General features: G+C 36.8%; 1 protein-coding gene across 3 annotated transcripts in view; it reads right to left on the reverse strand.

Annotated features, from left to right (window-relative positions):
* IL13RA2 (interleukin 13 receptor subunit alpha 2) overlaps positions 1-8,104 on the reverse strand; it is a 61,001-nt gene extending 52,897 nt beyond the window's left edge. For all 3 annotated transcript variants that reach the window (XR_005018368.1, XM_036840234.1, XM_036840233.1), the window contains exon 1: positions 7,995-8,104. The gene's annotated coding sequence lies outside the window, so the exon portion shown is untranslated. The remainder of the gene's footprint in view (positions 1-7,994) is intronic.
* Between the last annotated feature and the right edge of the window lie 18,078 nt (positions 8,105-26,182).

Consider the following 26,182-nt stretch of genomic DNA (forward strand, 5'->3'; position numbering starts at 1 on the left):
TCTAGTTGCGGCGAGCGGGAGCTACTCTTTGTTGTGGTGCACGGGCTTCTCATTGCGGTGACTTCTCTTGTTGCGGAGCACAGGCTCTAGGTGCGTGGGCTTCAGTAGCTGTGGCTCGCGGGCTCTAGAGCGCATCCTCAGTAGTTGTGGCGTGTGGGCTTAGTTGCTCCGCAGCATGTGGGATTTTCCCGGACCAGGGCTCGAACCCGTGTCCCCTGCATTGGCAGGCGAATTCTTAACCACTGCACCACCAGTGGAAGTCCCTCAATACATTTTCATTAGTTGTTTGGCTTCAGAATATTTTCCATGCATTACTTGAAGACTAGACCAGTTTTGTAACTTTGTGAGTTTACTTTTTTAAAGTACTTATGATAAAAAAGTTATTTTTTACTTGTATGTCAGCAGAGCTTTATTGTTTTTCACTGGACTCATTGCCCTTCATAAATGAATTTCCTGCTTTAAGAGAACTGGTTCTTTATAATCATCTGCTTAAAAGCTCTAAATCCACTCATAATTTTAAGTGGTAGGTCTGCCTACTCACCTACTTTCTCACTTTTTTTGATAGCTGCTTTTGAGGTTGGGTTAGACAATGTTTCCTAAATGACTTTAGGGTCTTCTCATCAAAATAGAACCTCAGTTTCTATTTTTATGGCCTGTGCCTTTGATTGCTGTATTGGTGCTGATACGATCATAGGCATCTATCCAGATCTTCATTTCACAGACATTTCCTGAGCATCCATTTTGCACTCAAGGCTGCAGATATGAAAGCAAGCAAGACACAGAGTTCCCTGCCATCAAGTTTACGGAAGGAAAGTCAAAGAAACCAGAAACCAAAAAACAACAACAAAAAAACCCCACAGTAACTCACTACATACTTGTTAGAATGGCCAAAATCCAGGATACTGACAACAACAACAAATGATGGCAAGGATGCTGAGCAACAGGCACTCTCATTCTTTGCTGGTAGGAATGCAAAATGGTACAGCCACTTTGGAAGATAGTTTGGTGATTTCTTACAAAACTAAACATACTCTTACCATATGATCCAGCAATCATGCTCCTTGGTTATTTACCCAAAGGAGTTGAAAATTTATGTGCACACAAAAACCTACACACAAATATTTATCGCAGCTTTATTCATAATTGCAAAAACTTGGAAGCAACCAAGATGTCCCTCAGTAGGTGAATGGATAAATAAACTGTGGTACATCCAGACAATGGTATATTACTCAGTACTAAAAAGAAATCAAGCCATGAAAAGGCTTGGAGGAACCTTAAGTTCTTATTACCAAGTAAAAGAAGCCAATCTGAAAAGGCAATATAAGTGATGATTCCAACTACACGACATTCTGGAAAAGGCAAAACTATGGAGACAGCAAAAAGATCAGTGGTTTCCAGGGGTTGAAGTGAGGGGGAGGGATGACTAGGCAGAACACAGAGGATTTTTAGGGCAGTGAAAATACTCTGTATGATATTATAATCATGGATACATGTCATTATACATTTGCCCAAACCCCTAGACTATACAACACTAAGAATGAACCCTAATGTACACTATGGACTTTGGGTGATTATGATGTGTCAATGTAGGCTCATCACTTGTAACAAACGTACCACTCTGGTGTGGGATGCTGATAATGGGAGAGGCTATACATGTGTTGGGGCAGGCGGTATATGGAAAATCTCTGTACCTTCCTCTTAGTTTTGCTGTGAACCTAAAAATGCTCTAAAAAAATAAAGTCTTTAAAAATTAAATTATATAAACTTACAGTTAAATAAATTATAATATAAGCAAAATTAATAAACAAAATGGTTACTATAGCGTGTGAGCTTTCTCTTGGGCTACTGGCAGAAATGTGAGTTGATAGAATCTTTTTTGGAGGCAGTGTGGCTGAGATTACTACTCGTCCCCTAATATTCATTCTCCTCTCCTTCAGTGTAATGAAACCCCCATGTTTTAGCTGGGCACATGGGCATACAAAATGAAGGCTACCATGACAACATTAAGTTCTTGCCTAAGAGGTATAAACAGAAGTGTTATCTCCAATCTCTGTCATGCCTTTAAAGAGAATAGACCATTTCTCCCCTTTCCCTTTCCCCCTTTCTCCACTCTGCTTCTTAGAATGTGGTCCTGGTAGTGAGCCATCTTTGATTAAGCAGATGAGGAAAACACCCTAGGCATGGCAGAACAAGTTTGGAACAGCCCAGGGCCTTTGACCTCATGAAGTAAAGCTTCATGCAGCCTGGATTAGCTACCTCCAGACAGTTATGTGAGAGCAAAATAAACCACTTTCTTATTTAAGAAGAGCCTGAAACCTAATTAGAGGCGTATTTAGCACTGTGTATAAAAGTCCTTTTTTTTGGCTGCACCACGTGGCTTGCAGGATCTTAGTTCCCCGACCAGGGATTGAACCCAGGCCCACGGCAATGTAAGTGCTGCGTCCTAACCACTGGACCCCCAGGGAATTCCCTAAAAATCCTTTAAAAGTTCATAACCTTTTAAGCCCAAATTTCCAGGTAATCAAAGTATGCGCTTATACAGTCCAACCCCTCATTTTCTACATAGGCTTTGAGTCAGCTACATTTAAGCTGTGTAGCACTTCCTTGGCTAAAGTCTCCAACCAGATATCTGGGGGAAAAAAATCATACTGAACCACCCCACTTGCAAATATTATAACCACAAATGCTGAAGTAGAAACTTTTCACAATGACAAAACACAATGTGATAAAACTCCAATGTCCCCTTTGAGGCCTTCAAAGTCCTTACTGTGCTAAATAAGTGCTAGAGAACTCTCTCTGGCCATCTGGAGATTCTGCTAATATGAGCTGCTCTCAGGTACCACAGCACGTTTCCCACCACCATGAGCTGCTGCCACAGTTTTCTGAATGATGTTCTGATGGTGCACTCACATAATTTTAATCCTATGCTGCTTCACCTTTTCCAGATGTTGATAGCTCATCCACATGCTTTGGTTATTATCAAAATGCCCTGGAGTTCAAGTTTCCTCTGAATGAATCAGTACTAATTCCACCAATAATGTACACTGTTCTTTCTGCAAAAGTGCTAGATAAAGGAGTTGGCTGATTCCATAGTTAGAGAGTAATCACTGCTGGATGAGCAAAGTCAAACATACCTAGAGAAAAGAGAACTACTTGTAGTAGAATCACACCTATAGAAGCATGGATTTGTCTTCCTTTGACTGAGCATCCGTGGGAGAGTTAGAATGACTCATACCTCCTACCCTCCCACCCTGTTTCATTCCACTTCCTATCCTCCAAACCTACTTCATTCCTTAGAAGTGGGCAGGATGCTCTTCAGAAATTCCTAGGCCCTCCTGATTCTCTTGATACTTACTATCAAAAGACGAGATACATGCATAAATTTATACAGACACAAAACATACTTGGCTTCCACTGTCTATCACCATGGCTTATATACAGATGAGAAAACAGGCCAGAGAAGTTAAGTGATTTTCCCATAATCTCCTTTCATTCTAGCTTACGTTTTTAAGTACTGCCACTGCGATCATTTTTCAGCTTTGCAAAGACTTGACTGTTTTTTCCAAATCCAGCTGGCAGACTTTGCTTTTTTCCTTTTTTTATTCAATCTAGATTAGTTTCCATACCCCCAAACTAAAGCTGTCCCTCTGCCTGTTTATCATAACTTCCTAACAAAATCCCAAGCTTGAATGAATCCAACTTTCAGGTTTTCTCTGTGCCTATACCGGAGAAGGTGGGTGCTGAAGGAATAAGTCCCACAATAGATTAGTTCCATGATAAAGTTATAATATTCAATTTCACATGAACCCACAGTACTACTCAGAAACATTACATGTCTCTGTTCAGCTTTATTCCATTCTTGACAACAATTACAAACTCCTTCCAGTATCTCCAATCCTCTCATCTCCTCTCCCCAATCTCAGCACATAACTTTGTCTCTTTAAAAACAAAATTGAATAAGGACCTACTGTATAGCACAGGGAACTCTTCTCAGTACTCTGTAATGACCTATATGGGAAAAGAATCTAAAAAAGAGTGGATATATGTATATGTATAACTGATTCACTTTGCTGTACAGCAGAAACTAACACAACATTGTAAATCAACTATACTAAAAATTAAAAAAGAAATAAAAACAAAATTGAAGCTATCAGATGGAAATTCCCTCATCTTCTTGATTCCACATTTTCCCCACACCCTCTCTTCCTTCCCTACTGCTATAATAAAGGAGTATATTTCCTATTAAGGTAAAACTCCTCATGTGTGTTTTGGATTCTAACCCTGATCACATTATCAGGAATCTTACCATTTAATTTTTTCTTCTCTCTTATATATCTTCAACATACATGAGATGTATGTATACATACATACATAAATATCAGGTGGATATATCCATTAGCATTTAAATATGCTCATTTCTCCCCAAACTTAAAAAAAAACTATCTTGTCCATATATTTGTCTCCAGCTACTGCCCCAATACTCCCATCTTCTTCACAGCCAAATTTCTAGGAAGAGTTGTCTATACTTGCTATTTTCACATCTCCCACTCACTCTTCACCACTCCATTCCCTTCTGGCTTCTTCCTTCATCCCACCACCAATCCATGACTCTCCTGAAACATGTCCCACTAAAATAACTAATGGCCTCCATGTTACTGAATCCAATCAATATTTTTTATCCCAATCTTAGTGGCATTCACCTGTTTACCACCATCTTTCTTGAAACACTGTTCCCTTGGCTTTTCTCACACCAGTTTCCCAGTTTTCCTTCTATCTCTCTGGCCACACTTTTCATTTCATTTTTAGGTTCACCCTTTACTTATCCTAATATTAAATGAAGTTCTTTGAAGCCCTCATCTCTTTTGACTCTATGTTCTCCCTACGTAATTTTATCCACCCCCACAGCTTCCATTACCATCTATATGCCAATGACTTTCAAACATATATCTCTCACTCGAGCTACTGTTCTGAGCTCCAGACTTGTATATCTAATTGTTCTCTCAAAATTTTCACTTAGAAGTCTCAAACACACCTCAAATGCAAAATATCAAACACCAAAATCATGATCTTCCATCTGAAAATGGGTATTTAGAGAAGGAGATCTGTGATGTGTGTGGGTATGAAATGATGGTTGAAGATAAATGAGAGAAAGGAATCTAGGATGATTCCTATGTTTCTGGTTTAGGACACTGCTTGGGAAGTCATGCTACCATTTGGTACTGGAAATAGAGGAAAGGAAAATGATGATAAATTGCATTAATGTTTTGAATATTTATAATCCTTATGTATATTCATGTTCTTTGAAACAGAGAAAACTGAATTACATCATCCATCTGTGTTTTGAAATCATGTATTGAAGGATTATCTGGCTATTCTAAGAAAATCTGCATAAATGGAATTTATCACTGTTCTAGGGAAGATATACTTTCTTCTCCGTGCCTTTCTTTGATAAGTACAGGTTTGTTATTTGCACAGCTTAAAAATATTATTAGTGACTGATGTTGTGCAAATGAATGAAAGCATATGGCAGGACACCAAGTATCCTGACTTCCATTCCAGTGCTCTTCCCACTCTACCACAACTACCCATACCAGATATTTAATATATTATAATTATTATAATAAGGGCCTATGCATATACATTATTATCTCTGTTTTATTCAAGAAGAAAGTGAAGCTCTGAGAGATTAATTATCACATGCAAGTTAAAAAGCTAGGACTTGGTGGCATCAGAATTCAGTTCCAGGTCTTCCTGGCTCCTAAATCTGAGCCCTTTCTCCAATTTCACACTGTCTGCTAAGGTATTAAATGATAAAAGATTTAATTCATGAACTCTCCTAGGGGTATTTGCATTTGAAAATCCTCACAACCTCCCCACTGGCAAAGAAAAACAAAACAAACAAAGTAATCATTTTAGTGGTAAAATCTCAGGGAAAGTGAATGTGACAAGCCAATGAAGATGATACTTGTGGGCAGGCCTGTCAACTGCTTCCCAAATCATATCATGTAGGCACCTGCCTACCTACTCTGTGACTCCACGTTATCCATCTCCCCAGTATAAGTCTTGATCCCACAGAGAGAATGGAAGACATAATTCCAAATCTTCTCAGTATTGCCCCATGAGACTCTTGGAGCAGCATGGAATAATGGAAAGAGCCCAGACACTGCAGCCACACAGATCTAAAGAAGACACTTCAGCTCTCTGTACTTAAATTTTCTTATCTATAAGATGAAGGCAGTAATACTTGGGGCTTAGGAAATAATTAAATGGGATAGTGCAGTGGTCCCCAACCTTTTTGGCACCAGGGACCGGTTTCCTGGAAGACAATTTTTCCATGGACTGGGGTGGGGGGGGGAGCGGTTTGGGGATGATTCAAGTGCATTACATTTATTGTGCACTTTATTTCTATTATTATTACATTGTAATATATAATGAAATAATTATACAACTCACCATAATGCTGACAGGAGGCAGAGCTCAGGCCGTAACGCAAGCTATGGGAAGCAGCTGTAAATACAGAGGAATCTTTGCTCACTCACCCACCACTCACCTCCTGCTGTGCGGCCCAGTTCCTAACAGGCCACAGACCGGTACTGGTCCATGGTCCAGAGGTTGGGGAGCCCTAGGATAGTTCACATAAAATGTCTGCAGCATAGTGGCCATAATAACCCAATTGTTATTAGCTGCCTTCAGCTTCTCCCATATCCAGGAGTCACCTCCTATTAATTCTTTGAAGACACTCTGAAAAATACATCAAAAGGAACCAGCAACCTACCCTACCCCCACTCCTCCAAGCTGCAGAAAAATACAGGTGATATTTCTCCGATTTTCAAACAAATACCCTGAAAGCAGCTTTTCATTTACAGGTAAGATCTTAGCATTAAAAAAAAAAATAAGAATCCAATAGTTGTTCTGTCTCTCCTTTGTTTAATCCTATTGTTTAAATAATCATTTTTAACATTTCTACTGCCTTTCACAACATTAGGCAGAGTCAGGACACCTGGCTCATTTTACAGATGAAGAAATAAAGATGGAGAGGGGGTAGGATGTCCATCCTAAGGTCACAGGACTATATGGGAAAGATCTAGAACTAAAACCCAGATCTCTTAGTCCTTAGTTTCTTACTTAATAATAATAAATCTATGCAATTAAGTCTTGAACGCTCTAAAAATTCTATACATTAATAAAATTTTAACCAAAAACAGCTGATAAATGCCCTATATTCATGTTCTGGTTTTATATATCTTTTTACATATTAAAAAAAGAAAGATAACCTGGAGCATCCAAAATGAGTGCAATGTATAAAAGTGATGGTCAGATTTAAATCTTAACTATGGATTCTTTCAAAGGAAAACAAGCGACAAATGTATAAAATGTTAGTTCATTTCAGAGCAAAAGCAGTGAAAATTGTAATTTTTATTTTAATAACCTACTATATATGTAACCATAATATTCAAATAAGTGAAATCACCATATATAGAGGTATGCATGTTCCATAAATTAAATCAAAATATCATATAAAGGTAAATTAAATCAGTCATTTTAGAGGAGCTCTATGGTTATTTCTGAGCTTAAGAGAGAAAAGTTATGGCAAAGTGGAAGATTCTCACTTACAGAAAAAAAATCACATAGAAAACAATCTCAGAAAACCTCTTAACTCTAAAACGCAACTATTCTTACCATTTCTAAAGGACCAGGTTTGCTTATAAGAGGTATGATTTGTATAGAAAATAAAGGCTAATAAGAAAACAACAATAAAAATTAAAATCACTAGTGTTATTTATACTGATTAACCAGCACCTATTAATTAGCTTCATGCAAAAAATTACATTATTTCCCCAAATTAATATTATGTCAAGTCAAACAATTTTTGCCACAAAAGAGATTTATGAACCCATTTTAAAAGAGGTGAAGAAAGTGAAACAAATAATTATTCAAAACAATTTACCTCTAATCCCCTCTCTCCCTCCCCCAAATTTAAGTTCCAGACTTACTATAAGTGAATAATGTGTCCAGTTATAATCAAATTCTTCTGCAAAATCACTGAAATCTGCTCATTGAACAGCTTCTTAGCTTAGTGGATTTTAAATGACCTTAGAACTGAAGTCTTTATGTAGGAGGAGCTCTGCTTTATCCACCAAATGTACTGTCATGAGAGAATGTGCATTCAAAGCAGTTCAGCATTCAAGGTTACGTTTGTCAAAAGATTCAGAGGAAATCATGAAGTTCATCTGAGTGATTTTCTTTCCCTTTTAATTAGTTCCTGATACAGCATTTCAGTATGCTAATGTTATTTTACTATGTGACTCACCACACTGGGAATTAAAAGATAATCCAAAGGTAAGTATTTGATTGCTAGGACTATGCCAGGACTATAAACTCACTGTGTTGAGTTTCAAATATCTTTAAGTACGAAGAGTCATAAGTAGACAAGGAATCCGGAAGCCTGGGTTCAACTCTAGGCTCTCCCTCCCACAATCAACTAGGTGAGCTTGGGCGATTTCCTTAACTTCTTTGGGCCTCAGTTTCAAAAATTTTATTGAATGGAACCTCAGAAGTCATCTAGTCTAACTTTCAATTCCAAGCAAAAATTGCCTCTGTATTTTCCCTAAGAAATGGTCAGTTTCTCATATGTAAAATTAGCATTAGAACTAGATGATGGCTAAGGTTTCCCTGATTTCTAAAATCCTCAGTGTTATAATTAAAATTCATTAAGTGTCATGTATATTTTCTCCCATTGAAAGTTTATCAAATAGTTCTTTACATAACCAAACAAGATTTTATTTCAGCCCAGATAAAATTAAATTAAGAAACTCAGATCAACACCAAATTGTCCCTCATCTTTCAAGTCTCCACAGAGTTTTTAATCCACCCCTGATTTTATCTCCATGACCAGGAACCAGGCAAAACTATAAGAAGCCAGGATACTTTTGATGCTTTTCTAAAGTAGATGAAGTGACATCAGTGATTTATTCTGAAATAGGGATGAATTGAGATTGGATCTCAGTCTATATACCATCTAATATTCCAATGGATAAAAAGTATCTTCCTTGCTTTGGAACACAGGTTCAGAGTTGATAGGTTCTCTCAAATACCAAAGATATATTTTACACTAAATATATGAATAAACAAATAAAAAGCAAAGAGTGAATGAAGAGGGGATCATGGATTACAGTCTTCACTCCATTACTAACTTTATGTTTTACCTAAGATATTTTTTTCTCTCTGTGTTCTTTCACATAGTTAATGCTTCCCCCTAAATTGAAGTTGGAAGGTAGAAAGAAACTGAGAATTGTTTAGGTAGTTTGGTATCTGCTTTTCAGATGTCAGCTAGTTTGCCTCTTTCACAGTCATTTTTGTCAGAAATTACTTATCAGGCCTACGTGAGGAATTTTATAATCAGAATTTGTTGACATGATGGTAAGAAAAAGGACACCTAGATTCAAAATCTTCTTTCCTTTCCCTGTGAATACAATTCCAATTAACTCATTTACCTTCTTCTATTTAAAAAAAGAGAAAACAAAAAACAACTCTCCAGGAAGTTTTCTTCAAGCTTCCTATTTCCCCCAAATCTTCTGGCCCTTGCAAATATTTTATTATACTATACTTTATAGTAGTATAATGGAGAGGTACAATTCAAAGAAATAGAAGTATAATAATATCTTGGAATAATACAGCACATTTATTTGTAGACATGCAAACCATAAATTAAATACAGTCATCCCGTGATACCCACAAGAGATTAGTTCCAGGATCCCCACACGGATACCAAAATCCATGGATGCTCAAGTCCCTTATATAAAATGGTGTAGTACAGTTGGCCCTCCTTATCTGTGGATGCAGAACACACAGATATGGAGGGCTGACTGTAAAGTTAATAAAATGCTGTTGAAAACAATAATGCACCATGCCTCAGATGTTAAAGTTGATTAGATTTGAACTTCTACTTTGATTTGATAGCTTAATCAGTGAAAGCATAGGCTTAGCTTTGCTCCTTGGTATGAAGAGAAAGACACTAAAAAGACAACTCATTTTAATATACTAAAAGTCCTATTTGATGGCTTTCTAGTGACATCATTAGAAGTTGCCAGTGATACCTGTATGCTTATACCTTAGCACTCATTACTCTGACACAGATACAAGGCATGTTGCAACTCCTAAGAGAGAATTTGGGAGTAAGCCTGATTGGTGTAGAGAAAGGAGGTGGGATAAGACTAGTTGGAATGGTGCCCCCATAGCTGGAAGCTGGTCTACACCAAAAAAAGTGTATAAACCCACATTTGATGCAGGCCAGGGTCATGTCCCTTCATTTCATCCAAGGGACATGAAATGAAGAGGTACATCAAAGCCTCAGAGTGGGGAAGTTCCTAAGGACAATTGGGGTCAAGTCATTCTTCTGAGAGAATCAGGCAAGATGATACAAATGATTCTGCAAGCAGTCAACTGTCAGTCCCTGGAAAGGGGCCAGCAGAAATTAGGCAAAAGATTTAGGTCTGGATCCCAATTTCAACAGAGACACGGAAAAAGAATTGAGCTTCCAGATTGGAACCAAAGTCCAATTAAACAGCCAGTAGCAGATGGTGGGGTAAGAGATAAATGCTAAAGCCTGATGCTTACAAAATTTCCCAGGGGCCCAAATCAATTCCAGAGGCATAGCATACACTAGGTTATTTCCAGACTTCTACCTGCTAAAAGAAAATGGTTCTCATTGGGCCAGGGGTATATCAGAACTGAGACTTCCTAGGCTGACACCATGAAGTGAAGCTAGATGGGCCTAGGGTAGACAAATACTATCTCTGAGCTCTTTAGCAGGAACATATATATTACTTTATTTTATCCATTATCCCACTGAGATAGCTAAGTAGATAATATTTCAGTTTTATAAATGGATATCACTCAAGTTTCAGTAGGTTAAATTACTTCCAGAAGTCAAAAATTCAAGAGAAATAAAACCTAGGTAGACCTGACACATAGTCCAGTGCTCTTCCTACAGAGCTACTGCTGGGATTCTTCCTGATACCTCAGCAGCTAAAGTAGCTTACTGGCAGGGATCACGATATCTCTTTCATTGTGTAAAGCTCTGTAACTCCCATTCTGTTGACCATCAAAACAGGAAATGGGTATTCCTGAACTGCTGTTCAAGTGAGGCAATCAGCAAAGGCATTATTTAATGCCCCGAAGTGTTATTTCCTTTGTAATGCTAAAAGACATCAAATTAGCATGAACAAGAAAAATAAAGATTTAAAAAATAAATAAAATAACCATTCTAGTTTATATATGCGAGTGCGCGCGCGCGCGCGCGCGCGCACACACACACACACACACACACACACACACACCCCATTCTTAAAAAAATTCTCTGAATTTGAGAACAGTTTTTAAACTTTCAGGCAAATGTTAAACTTCTTAGGTTCTGTGGGGATTTTTTAAAAATCATAACACCCCGGAAAACTGACTTGAAAAGTTATTTGGTATAGTTGACATGTGTACAGAAAAGCAGTGTCCTATAAAGAACATGCTCTGTAAGACAAAGGGCATCTAGACTGCCTGTGTTCCCCCAAATCCAGTTTTTAATACTCTGAAACCAGCTAATTTATGAACTCTGAGTTCCCCTACAGACTACCACAGATTCAACAGCAGGATACCAGAGCTGAGATTCTCAGGAAATCCAAATGAGCTGGGAAATACAGTTAGCAACATCATGATCTAGTCCCCAGATTAACACCAAACACACTTAAACACAGACACACAGACTGCCAAAAGTCAGCAGTGCCAGTCTCTGCTTTCTATCCTCTCACATTCATTTAACGGTTCACAGAGCAATGATGTGTCAAGCACCTCGCTAGATGCTGGGGGTACAAATGTGAGCTAGATACTATCTCATGTAGCTCACATTCTAGTTAGAGGGATAGAAACTAGAAACTATTGATAATTATAGTACTGTGTGATAAGAACAGTATACTATGATAGAATCATTGGCAGCTAAGGGAGTTCAGAGGAAAGAACAACTCATTCTGTGTGCATTGTGGTAAAAAAGGTGAATATCTTTAGGAAGAGATGGCTTGGGTGGGGGGAACTGCTGCTCCGGATATATTTGGTCCTTTGTCCCCGGTTCCTGGCACAAAGCTCCTAAAACCCTTGGAATTTCCTGAGTTAATGGAGTGTCTTTTGTTATTTGTAATGAGCTCCTTTCAGCCAAACTTGAGTTTATGCTAATGAGGTGATGATTGGTGAGCCTCCGCTTAGCTCAGGATGAAGGCTGGTTGCCAGAGAAACCAACCTTGAGATTAGAGGTTGGAACTATCATCCCCACTCCCTGAGCTCCTGGAAGGTGAGAGGGGCTGAAAGTTGAGTTCAATCACTAAAGATTTAATCAATTATGCCTTACTAATGAGACTTCCATAAAAACCCCTAAACAACTGGGTGTGAAGAGCTTCCAGGTTGGTGAGCACATTAAGGTACTACGAAGTTGACATGCCTGGAGAGAGAATAAAAGCTCCATGAGCTGTGGTACCCTCATCCCCACCAATACCTTGCCCTATACGTCTCCCCCATTTGGCTGCTCTTATAATAAACCATTAATAGCAAGTAAAGTGTCTTCCAAAGTTCCTTGAGTCATTTTAGTGAACTATCAAACCTGAAATGAGTCGTTAGGACTTCCTGAATTTATAGCTAGTTGGTCAGAAGTACTGGGACTTTCGACTGGTATCTGAAGTGGGGACAGTCTTGATGGACTGACCTTCTAACCTGTGGGGTCTTTGCTAACTACAGATAGTGTCAGATTTGAATTGAATGGTAGGATACCCAGTTGGTGTTAGAAAATCTGAGACTGAATAATTGGTTGATGTCAGAAAACACCACAGACAAGTCAACCGTCTTTTTAACCATTTCTTTATGATTCATACAACTCCCCTATTTGGAAAGGCCTATGTCTTTCAGGAAGCTTATCAAGATAAAGTTGTCTGATAAACTGTGGCAGAGACTCTAATTGTTTCCCAGTATCCATTCTCCTATTCTTCCTGTTAGTAACAGAACCTTATGAGCTTTAGCTGTGTACATGGCCTCCCAGCCAGAGACTATATTTTCCAGACTCCTTTGCAGTTAGGTATGAAGATATGACAGAAATTTAGACAATGATATGCAAGCAGCAGCAATGTGTGCAACCTTTGGATCATGTTTTGACAAAAAAAACTCTTGTCCTCTTCTTTCTCTCTCCTCATTCAACCAGTAGGCTATAGCACAGACATGATAATGGGAGCCAATTTGACCACATAGACAAAGTCACCATACTAGGAGATAGCAAAGCAACAGGCAGAAGGACCCTGGGCCTTGGATGACCTCCTGCAGCAGTGCTGGCTGCCCACATTTGGTCTGTTGCTTGAGCCATAATATTTTGAGGTGTCTTGATTATAGCAATTTTCTCTGTACTCTAAATAACTTAGAAATAAATCTTCATAAAAGTGCAATTGAGCTCATAGCAGCACTATTTACAATAGCCAAGACATGGAAGCAAGCCAAGTGCCCATCAACAAATGCTTAGCTTAAGAAGACGTGGTATATATAGAATATTACTCAGCCATAAAAAAGAATGAAATATTGCCATTTGCAGAAACATGGATGGACCTAGAGAATATTATGCTTAGTGAAATAAGTCAGACAGAGAAAAGACAAATATTATATGAAATCACTATACGTGGAATCTAGAAAATAATACAAATGAATCCATGTACAAAACAGAAACAGGCTCACAGATGTAGAAAACAAATTTATGGTTACCAAAGGGGAGAGGGAGGGAGGGAAGAAGGGAGGGACAAATTCGGGGTATGGGATTAACAGATACAAACTACTATACATAAAATAGATAAGCAACAAGGATTTACTGTATAGCACAGGGAATTATAGCCATTATCTTGTAATAACCTACAATGAGATATAATTTGCAAAAAAAAAATTAAAAAAGAATCACTATGTGGTACACCTGAAACTAACACAATACTGTAAATCAACTATACTTCAATTTTTTTAAAGATGCAATTGATATTACTTAATGTGTTACTCTTCCCAAAGGCATTTGCACATGGAATCCAAAAATCAAAGAATGTATAAGCTCCAAAGAAAAATATGTTAATGGTAATTCAGATGTAGTGATAGGCCAGAGGTTTCTGGCTTTGGTTATATTTTGTTTTTAGCTCCCTTTAAATCTCAGCATGCCAACAATTGCCTACTCTGTCACTCCTTTAAGTTCAGCCCTGACTCTAAGCTTTCACATGTCAGTTTTTCCCCTTAGTATGTGATTTCCTTAAGAGCAGGAAGTGTGCCTTACCTGCCTCTATAAATCCAGTTCCTAGAGTATAGCAGATGCTCAATAAATATGTATTAAATGCTTCTAGAGAAGGTAACCAAAACAGCCATATTTTCTCCCTTTTTAAAAAAATTTCTCCACACATAGCTTTATTCTAATAATGCAAACAACTAAGTGACAAAAATAATAATGACAGAATAGGCTGATGATGTTGGTTTAAACTGCTTGTCAGGCAGTGTGTTTAATGATTACCCATGTTCTTTAGTCCTCACAATAACTCCATGATGTAGCTACTACTATTGACATTCCCACTTTATAGAAAAGATAACTGAGGCTCAGAGAAGTTTAAAAGCTTTCCCAAGGTCTCACATTTAGGAAATGGTTGAAATAGGGATTTAAACCCAGGATTGCTCAGCTGCAATGTAGTCTGCCATATTATCTTCCAGAAATGACCTGGCAACGTGTAGGGTGGCGAGGGGAAAAATTAGCCTGGGTTTAAGAAGGAGGTACAGATAATTAAGCCAATCTAAAGTTCATGTTGTGAGTTGCCAAATCAATATAAATTATATGAGGCTTGTAAGAAACTTTTGTTAGTTTTCTGATCAAGGAATACTTTCACCTTGAAAATCTGTACATGGGGATATTTTTAATCTGGTCGTGAACCTTGGTGCAGTTCCCTAAAAACTGAAGAAAACTGCCCTGGAATGATCATAAGAGGAACTGCTATTTTATATAAATGTTTCAGAGGACACTGGAAGAAAACAGCATAGACATGAAATAGACTTCACAAGATCAGTGTGAACATAATATATTATCTGCTATCAAGCATTTTATTCATCAATTATATTTCTAAGTTTGCTATTGTTTAAGAATATTCAAAGATATATAAAAGTAGAAATAGTATAATGAAACTGCATGTACCCATTATCTAGATTTAACAATTACCAAGATAAAATTTTTATTAATCATATCATGAAAACTGATATTCCTACTTTCAAAGGTAAGAAAGCATCATGTTCACAGATATTGCTTAAATGTTGAAACAAATCTAAAAATCCTAGTCTAACAAACACCCTCTTTTTACAGCCAAGTAAACCAAAGCCCTGAAGGCAGCGATGACCTAATCAAGGCCATTTAGTTAGTAACAGTCTATATAAGAATCAGTTTCCACTATATCACACTGCTATTTAGTATTAAATACTCCTTAGTTTATTTGAATCCTTTGAAAATAATTGACGAAACGTGGTAAAAGTCTTTTTTTCCATAAATTCATTAAAACAGACAAGGCTATTCTCCAGAGGAGTCTGTCCTGCCGAATTTTTTTCTGAGAATACAAGTTACAAAACAACTCTCCCACTTATCCCCTTTAACAGCTAAATGTATTACAAAATAAACAGTTTTCAATCAAAAGAGTTCAGAGAAACAATCATATAGACTTTTACCATAACATCATGATCTTTCCCTATTTGTCTTGATAATGCTGAGACAGGAACAAACATATAATGAACTTGTTAATGAACTACTAACAGGAAACCAGAGTACACACATGTGTGTCCTTGTATTGAGCCTTAATAAAATTAGGAAGTTAAGTCCCAGCTGGAGGACGGACAACCAGCAGAAAATTCCTAACCGCCAGGGCACAGCATAATTTTAGGAAAAATAAAGATCAACAATACATATTAATTTTCTCAAGTTGTCATTCTAATAGTGGCATACGGGTTTTAAAATGCTTAAACAGTTCCTAAACCGGGTTTCAAAACCATCTCATCTATTAATCTTTGCATTTAATTTAGAAGAAAACCACAGATTTTATGGATCATATTTATTGCATATTAACATTTGACTTCAAAGTGGCTGTATCACCTGAAAAGAGAACAGCTGGATACTTTACACTAATATTTGTGAACTATATTTTAGATTGGCAGCATATCTTTAAAGAAATGTTTTATTTCTTTCCTCAGACTATGACCTACTTTCTCCCTAGGTTACCGTCATTCATTCATTCAGTCAGTCATTTATTTGACAAACATTGAGTTCTGTGCTAGGTAAGCAGGATACAGCAATGAATGAACAAATTCCTGCCCTCACTGAACTTACATTCCAGTGGTGGAGATAGATCATAAACAAACAAGCAAGCAAAAAAATATGTTAGGTAATGATAAATGCCATAAAAAAAAGAGGCAGGGTAAGAGGCTAAATAGTAATGGGTGGAGTGAGGAAACAAGGCTATTTTAGGAAGGATGATCAGGAAGGCCTCTCTGAGGAAGGATCTGAATAAAAGGATGGAGGGAGTCATGAAGATAACTGAGTAGAGAGTGCTTCAGGCAAATGGAATAGCAAGTGCAATGGCCTTGATGAGGGACTGTGTAAGTTGTGACAAGGAAGCCTGTGTTGCCGGAGCAGAGTAAGCAAGGAAGAAAGTAAGAAGAGGAAAGGTCAGAGAGGTAGACAGAGGGGGCAATTTGTGTGGTGCCTTCCAGGCCATTTTAGACTTTGGCTTTTGTTCTGAGTGAGATGGGGAGCTATTGGAAGGTTTTGATTGGGGAGCATATGAAATTAGTTATAGCTTAGAGATAACTCCAGCTGCTGAGTAGACAATAAACTGTAAACGGAAACAGTTTCCTATCCGAGAAAGTTTTGTGATTTTCTACCAAGAGATGATGGCAGCTTGCATTATGATGGTGGGGAGTGCCATATTCTGAATATATTTTGAAGGTAGGGCTGATGTGATTTCTAAAGGATTAGATGTAGGGTATGTGAGAGAGAGGGTAATCTAAAATGACACCAAGGATTCTAATCTAAGCAACTAGGTAAATGGTGATGCCATTTATTGAAAGGAGGCACAGTGGGGGAGGAGCAGGCTTGGTGTGGGAATACAGAATTCAATTTTGGACATGATAAGTTTGAGATGCTCATTAAACTTCCAAGTGAAGATACAGAGTAGACAGTTGGATACACAAATCTGGAGCGTAGCAGAGAGTTCAGTACTAGAGATAAAATTTGAGAGGTAATGATATATACATGGTCCTTAAAGCTCTGAGACTGAGAATGAGATTGTCCGGTGACCATTTGGATTGCGTAACAGGTTGAGGCATGGGTCATTCTAAAACTAGAAAATTAGGAACTCTAGAGAATTACCACACTGTTAAAAAAAGATGAACATTTGCTGATTGGAACAATTATCAAACATCACTAGATAAACTAAATGGTTTTCATTGGTTTTAATCTTTCTGTCCTTTATTCTCAAGTACAAAAGTATATTATCTCACATGGTAACATGTCAGAACTAATTCAGTCATCTTTCTTTTAACTTCTTCTATTGTAAATAGTCAAAGTTTCAGCAATATTAATACTACAGTGCTAGTCACTAAGTTTCTAAAAGCCACACAGTCTTTTATTCACTTTATAAGACTCATTCTTACAAAGCTCTTTTCTAGAACTTTTCCTTGCCTGGCTGGTGGCATTACTGCATTAAAATATGAAACTTACTTACTTTTAAACCCCTCATTTCCTTTATTTTCTATTCAAGTTTGAAGACCAATTAAAAATGTTTGTGCTCATGTGACAACTAAGGGGCAATAAATGAAAATTTCCCTGAAGAGAAAGTTGTTCAAAGACTCATAATTTCAGGACCCAAAAGACACCTTTAAAAAAAATCCTCCAAACTCATCAAATTGTACACATTAAATATGTACAGTTCTTTGCATATCAATTATACCTCACTAAGCTGTTAAAAATAACTTTTTAAAAATATCTTCCTTCATTCTGTGTCACCAAATTGTTGCACTGATTTTCTGTTGCTACTAGTTTCAATTGATCTTTCTGGTAGATTCCCCATTAATCCTTGTGTGCTGTGTTTAAATGTTGAGAGCAAAGTTGCATACCATTTTCCTTGGTTCTGAGCTGCTCTGTAGCATATATATGTGACACACATTTAGAAGAAGACACAGAATAGCTAAGAGAAATGCAGATATACATACTAAATTAATCATAAAAGTTTCAGATCTTAGTATAGTGTCTAAGAACATTAAATCTGGAGTCATATTGCCTGGGTTTGAATCTCAGCACCATTATTTACAAGTTGCGTGATCCTAGAGAATGTACTAAACATCTTCATGCCTCACTTTCCTCATCTTTAAAAGGGCTTACTTCACAGGATTGCAGTGAGAATTAAATGAATATGTGTAAAGCATCTACTATGTGCCTGGCTCACAGTAAGCCTATGTGTGAATTAGGTGATAGAAGATTTTAATCAGAAGATCGGGCAGGGGTTGAATAAAATAAAGCTCTATCTGTCCATTTACTTGTCAAGATTTACCCCTTGCCACCTACTGGGGTTACAAGTCCCAATTTGGCATAACGTCTCTGTGATAAGCTCTCAAAGCAGGAATTATTTTCTCTAAAGCACGCATTGATATTCACATAAAGTACTCAAGAGGTCTGTATGGGAAAGAAACAGGTAGGTGTTAATCTTTCACATTTGCACAGTATGACATTCTTATCTTGAGTATTTTGCAAAGTACAAAGACTAGGACTGCTACATTTTAGTGATCTGTAAGGAATGAAGGTATGAATACATGGATGCATGTATGAACAAAACAGAAACTCCTAGAAGAGGGAGGATAAACATAATGAGAAAATATCAAAAGGGAAGGAGATAGGAAAGCAAGAATTGCTAAGCCATCAAAGACCTCATTCCCACACTTGGCAACTATGCCTAAGCCTCCTGCATTTTTTTTAAGTAAGAGGAACAATTTTCTGTAAATGCTTAACAGAAATCCTTCAAGTTCCATTACTGATACGAAAGAGGCCCCTCCTTTGGAGAAAATGCAGCAGAGTGTCTCAGGATATAACATCCACAGAAAATTATAAGTTCTCAAACATTAAATAACAATGACCAGATTCCTTCCCTAGTTTATCAGTTCCATATGCCAGAGTGGGCTGCTGAATCTCAGAGACCCAGAAGATAGAATAAAGGATTGTAAGGAAGCCAGTGTAGAAAAGCAGTTATCCTTTCCACTTCTTCCTAAAGGTTGGAAAACCTAAATTAGGGGAAAGGCATAAAAATATATTTTCTTCCCTCAAGAAGCTCACAGGCTAGGCCAGGGAGGTAGACAGGTGCAAAGACAAATATGATACGGTCTACTAAATACTACGATAGAGAGAAGCATTTTTTCCATGTGGGTCTATGGAAATCCAGGCTATGGGTTTCAGCGAGGGGATGATGTCTAAGTGGAGTTTTAAATGATAAATAGGAGGTCTCACTATCTTCTCCTTGGAGTATTGAAAGTATTCCCTATCTTCCCTCTGGCCCACCTTCTCTGGCCCCACAAGAAAAATATGAAGGAGGACTTGAGTTGTCCAGGGAGGGAGAACTTGAGATGGGGCCAGCAAACATAGTTTTTATTTAGGACAAGGTAGCCTGACTGTGTGTAAATTTGGACTATCTTCTTTCTCCTTCATTTAATGTATCAGTGACATTGGCCTTCCACATTACCATGAGTCTTTTAGAATGCCACACTGTTTGACAATTGTCATTTGCTATGTCATCCAAATACTTAATGACACAGACAGACTCTAATTCCAAGCTACATAGATGCTGCTTACTATGGACTCCTTAGAAAAAAATTAAACAGCTGTGAACATTCTTTTTCATAAGGTTTGGTGGGATTTGTTGTGGCCAATATATGCCACATTTAATTTCTTAACTATCATCTATGATATTTAATGTGAGTCAAATTCCCATGATATCAACAGATATCAACCTTTTTTTTTTAATTTCCAAGCATGGTAAATTAGTATCTTTCCCTTCTCCTCCTCACCCCTTATTCTAGAAGAGTCCCAAAAGAAAAAGGTCATCTCTAAAGTCATAAGAAATATCTTCTGTATGAATCTCCCTCTGCCATGGTACCCTTCCTGTGTCCCTCGATTTTAAAGAAAATGCTCTTCTGAGTCATCTCTCTCTCATATGCCTGCCACACTTCTATGGACCAACAGATTCTTATCCCTCACAGACATACACATACCCATGGCACCTCACCAGACAAATAACCATTAAAATAGAGACAGATTTAGTGATGTGTATTAAGAGCACTAGACTGTGAGTTAGGGGACCTGAGTTTTGGCCATAATTCTACCACTGTTACATTGGATGCAAATTTCATTTTCTCAAGACCTCAATTTCTTCAACAGTAAAATAAGCTTGATGACCTACAAAGTCATATCCAGCTCTAATTAGTCTCCAAAAATACTTTAAAATAAAATTTGCTTTATTACAAATACATTTATTTTACACAATTTTATTATAAATTTTACGAAAATTAAAACTTACCTTTCCAAATGTGTGAGACCCAGCCACTTCTTGTGAACTGTCTCTACAAGGCCTGTGTAAGAAGAGTAATATGGGTTAAAAGCAAATGAACTTATATGAAAAAACATATTAAATGTGGTAACCTCTTGATGATATCTGTGGAAAGGAAATTATTCAAATAAATACTGTTTGCTTTTACAAAATGCTTAAGGTAACAGAACTTGTGTGGGCTGGCATAGTTCACATTATTTTCCCTCCTTCCAAGAAGAATGGGTTTTATACTAATCATCACCAGTGAAATAATTATTACTGATATGGTAAAGAAACATACTGAGATATTACTCACACTATCATTATGTTTTGAAATGAGAGGAAACTACTAAAGATTATAATTTGTTTACAGAAGATTTTTTTTAAAATATCACTTAACCAATATTTTAAATGCAAATCATGCCAGCACACTCCAACATTATATAAAGACAACATGATTCCAAAAGAGCTAGTGTACCAAATGTAGTACTACAGAAGAATCCTTAGGGCCGCTAGGTCTTGCTGCTACATTCAAACCATCATAGACAAATGAGACTTTCTCCTATTTATAAACCTCTTTAGAGAGAAGATTCCACTACTTTCCTCAGGATCCATTTCCAGTGTTTCACAATCAAGATTCCTCCTTAAGGGTCTAACAAAAATCTCCTATGCCCTTTCTTAAGTTTATTTAATCATCTAAGAATAAAGAGACTACTGACTATCCTCCACATCTGAGTCATTGATACTTTAAGACAATTATTAAATTATCCCTCAGGCTTCTCTTCTTTGTGTTGATGAATACTGTTCTTTCAACATTCCCCTCAGAGCACATCTCTTATGTCCCATGACCTATTTTCTGTTTCTCTAGGTAAATGCCTTGCTTCAGAATTCTGGTAAGGCCTGCCTAGATTTGAGCTTCTCATTTTATGTTTTACACTCTAAAACCCTTTAGAATGTATTTAGAATTTACATGGGGTCTATAGTATCTTCTCCTTACCTAAGATTTTATCTGCCAGAATAATATTAAGCAATCACCCAGTTTATCCAAAATATAGCTGTATAACCACAGTACAAAAAAATATAAATTTAAAAAATGTAAAAGTCCGAATTCAAGCTCACAAAATAAGAGCAGTGCAGTTTTAGCTTTGTGGTATCCTGTCCAGAAGCCAAGAAATTCTTTGTGGTATTTCTCAGGAAACAAATGTTTAAACTCTTGGGAGAAAGCCAGAAATCTGGAGTGGGTGATGCAGTTCTTGGCTCCCTAATTCTTATGTCACCAGAGAAATATTTTGGCTGAGCACTAGATACTTGTCCTCATTTCCAGACCACTTCATTTTGTGAAGTTAGATTCTCTGGAGAACTACATAGTGCAGGCCAAGGTGCATTTTTATGTTCTAATAGCCATATGTTATATATTTGAAATTTGAACTTTTGGAATGTATGAAGGTATTGCCAATGTAAAAGCTGTCTTCCCATATATTACACAATAGCACAAGAACTAATGCCTCTCTAAGGCTTCTGTTTTCTATTGATGAATCAGACTCTCAACAAGAGAAAGTAATGGTGCCCTTTGGATTTAACCCTGACGTGGTATACAAATCGGACCAACTCTACACATAGGCAGAATAGGTATCACCTTTGTAGTGAGATTTGAGGGGCCCTAAAAGATCAGTCTGGTTCAGTACCTGACTTGCTCTCTTTGGTTCTCAAACATCTCCTTCTCAATAAGACCAACACTATGTCCACTCTATTTAGAACTGCAACCTGTTCCAATCACACACACACACACGCACACACACACACACAGCACACCTACTATTTCTATATTTCAAAGCATGCATTTCCTTCTAATAAACAATATCATCTAGTTAGTGAATTAATTAATTTGTCATTTATTGCCTGTCTCTCTCCTCTAGACTGTAGGCTATATGCAGCAGGTATTTTTGTCTGTTTTGTTCACTGATGATGCCCTAGTACCTGACACACATTAAGTGCTCAATAAATATGCTCTAAATGAATGAATGAGTTGAATAATCCCTGAGGGATAGCTAGTATACAGACTGGCACTATGACATGCTCTACTTTGATATACTATTGAACGCATCAATCATCAGTTAAATCATTAAGTTGAAAACAGAAATAGCAAGTATTATTCATCCAATTGCAAAATATTATTGAATGTCACTTTCGTTTATTTATTTCAAAACATTTATTCAGTGCTCACAAGTTGCATTTCATCATTTATATAGATATATATATTCATATACACAACCACATATGTATTATCTATAAACACTTGGACAAGGGACAAGGGCACACATGGAAGAAGCAAAAGGAATAAAGGAGAATAGAAGAAGGAAAGTGAAAATAAAATGGAGACAACCATGGGCTGATTTGAGAACTGAGAGGATAGTAAGTGGTGTTGGGGTAGCTGAAGAGAGTATTAAAATGGTCAGGAAAAAATCTAGAGGTGATATTAGAACGTAATCAGGAAATATCTCACCTGGATCTCTCATGAAACTTAAGTTAGATCAGGTAGGATAGGTCAGCCTCACTCCACATAAACCTCACTCCTTTTTTCCTGCTCTTGGGATCCCTACCTATTAAAAACCAAATTCCTTTCTCCCAAGGTGCTGCATCTCCCAGGTTTCATTAAACTACTGTAGTTCATTTCCTCACACTCAAAAAAAGGAAAAAAAAACAACCCCAAACTTATTTGTTTACCTTAGTTAACAAAATAGAAATGAAGTATTAGACTTGCCTTTTCATGTGACTATAAGCATTCACATTCTCTGGAAATGAGTCTGAAACCAAATGGGGAAGCTGCCCCAATGGTTTCCCTTTTGTGCTTTCCATTTTCACTTCTTATCTCTAAATGATTTCTTTTTAAGTAGAATTGACTAAAACAAGAACAAAGGGAATGCTGAAACCACTTGAACTATAGGAAGCGTTTGGAAATGGTAAGCAATGTCTACATTTCCCTCTTTCTCTTTTTCAAAAAACCCCTGTAACATTTATAGTTTGTTCATTGAAACAATTTGAACAACTGGAGGAAACTGTCAGCATTCCAAAGGCAAAACACACTAAAAGGCATTTATTTTAATTTTCAGGACATAGCTAATATTTTTCTCCTCTGTCATTTTCTTTTTTCAGTTTTTCATGATACTAAGCTTCCAAAGTAGTTTACATTTGAAAAATAGTAAAAACACATCAGAGCTGTACATGGCTTTAAATTTTATATTTATTTTTACATGTGAGTTTCATAAGAAACCACTGAGATAGGAAGAACAGGATGTATTCATCCCATTTTCTAGATGAGGAAAACAGTGCATTTTCCAAGATCACATAACAAAAAATTGTCTATCTGCTAACAGAGATCAGGCTGCCTTTTAATGTTGTCTGTATTCCTACATTCTTCTATTTCCATTTAGCAGATATTAATTGAGCACCTAGCACCTAGCACTAAAAAACCAAGAGCTACATACTCTAGATACAAACATAAGACACAGTCTCTCTCCCCTCAAGAAAATTAGTATTTAGGATAGAAAACAGACATGTAAATAAATATTGCTAATACAGTAAGAGGTTGTATTAAAATGGTGGTCTCCAAACTTTGTAGATAATAAAATTCACTGTTTTCTTATTTTGAACACATCCGCTCAGTAGATGTATGTTCATTTATACATTATACACCTACATTGTCATCATTAGCTAATATCTTAAGGCAAAAAACATTTTCAAGGTAAAGTTCACTATTACTATACAGGATATAAATTCATATATCAAAGTCTTGTTAACTTTGAACACTGTAGGCCAACATTTTAGCAAGTCTTATTAGATCATCATGTTTTTTGGATTTCTTTTGTTTTGTATTTAAACTAATAATGTAGTTTGCAAAGAATGCTGTCAATTTCTTATTCAGTCATGCTTACATTATTAGTAATATCATCAATATTCTTTGCAGGAATCTTTTAGAGTCATTTTGTGAGGGTTAGTTCAAAATTTGATGATGTGATTGAGAAATCTAACTGGGAACATGTAAACTGAAATATCTTGCACTATGGTGAAATTTAATAAATGAGTGTTTTGGTCCATTCCTCTACACTTTTGCTCTGGGATACCTCAGAGATATTATATGACATCACGTGTGACCCTCTGTTATCAAACAGACTAAGTGATGACAACATTGTTTATATATATATATGCAATTATATATATTTTGTTATTATATATAATAAAAGATTCATTATTTTTGATTAAAATAAATAGACATTCTTACATGTATACTCAACAACAATGTCCACCTAAAACAACCCCTAGAGTATATTTCTCTAGCTTGACATACCACTGCACCAGTCCGTGCAATGGTCAGAAAATGAATTTATAAATTTTGAAGTATTTTCCAAAAAGGACTAAAAATGTTTTCTGTTGCTTTCTGATCCCTAACCAGAAAATTGTCTAGCCATGGTGTCTCAAATTCAATCCCCATGCCTTCTAGCTGAGCTTTTACTATATTTACTCTATAATTTTAAAGATCACTTAGGAAGAAAGAGTGTAAGAGATGGTCGTAAACTGGTTACCAGACTAATTAAATGGTTCTATTAATAGGCTAAGATTATCTCATGTGTTATTACTTTATTTAGAGACTAAGTTCCAAGTGATTGTACTTTGCTTTGAATCATATTATATTCTCGAGATTATAAATCTAAACAACAAACATGGTGTATTAAGCCAAACATATTTAAGGCAGCATGATATAATGGAAAGAGTTTTGAAGTCAGACAGGCTTGAATTTAAATTCCAGCTCAGCCATTTAGGAGTTATGTGGCCTTGGGAAAGTAGCTTAATTCTCTGAACCTGTTTCCTCAGGTGTTAAATGGAAGTAGTATCATCTCCCTCATCAGGATTTTTTGTGAGTAAAACATGTCATTCAGTTAAGTGCTCAATAACTGAATATCAATTATCACTTAAAATAAATGAAATTATGTGCAGATGGTGCAAAATTTTCAGCTTAGTGTTGCATGGTAATTATACCTTCTGGGAGAGTTTTCATGAATGGGCTAGTGTAGTGGCTCATTCATTCAACTAATATTTATTGAGTACCAACTCTATGCTCAGCATTGTGCCACATTTTGTGGGGAATACAGTGCTCTCCTACTACAACATAGTAGGGTAGGTTAAACTCCTGTTAACAAATAAACACAAATATGCAATTGCTCAAATGCAACAAAGGCTTAATTCTTGTTCACTTAACAATCCAGAGTGGGTATTCAGGTCACCAGGTAATCTTTCTACTTTCAACATATGGTTTCCAATGTTGCTTTGGTTGCCATCATTCCTTTCCATGGAAAGGCAAATAAAACTTCGAAGTGCACATATGGAGGTTCTATGGGCACGTCCTGGAATTGACATATGTAACCTCTGCTCCCATTCCATTGGAGAGAACTTAGATGGCCTAACCTAACTGCAAGGGAAGCTGGGAAATGTAGTCTAGCTGGGTGCACAGGAAGTAGGACAGAACAGACTTTGGTAGACAGTTA

Source organism: Balaenoptera musculus, chromosome X (genome assembly GCF_009873245.2).
Source record: "Balaenoptera musculus isolate JJ_BM4_2016_0621 chromosome X, mBalMus1.pri.v3, whole genome shotgun sequence".
Classification (NCBI taxonomy): domain Eukaryota; kingdom Metazoa; phylum Chordata; class Mammalia; order Artiodactyla; family Balaenopteridae; genus Balaenoptera; species Balaenoptera musculus.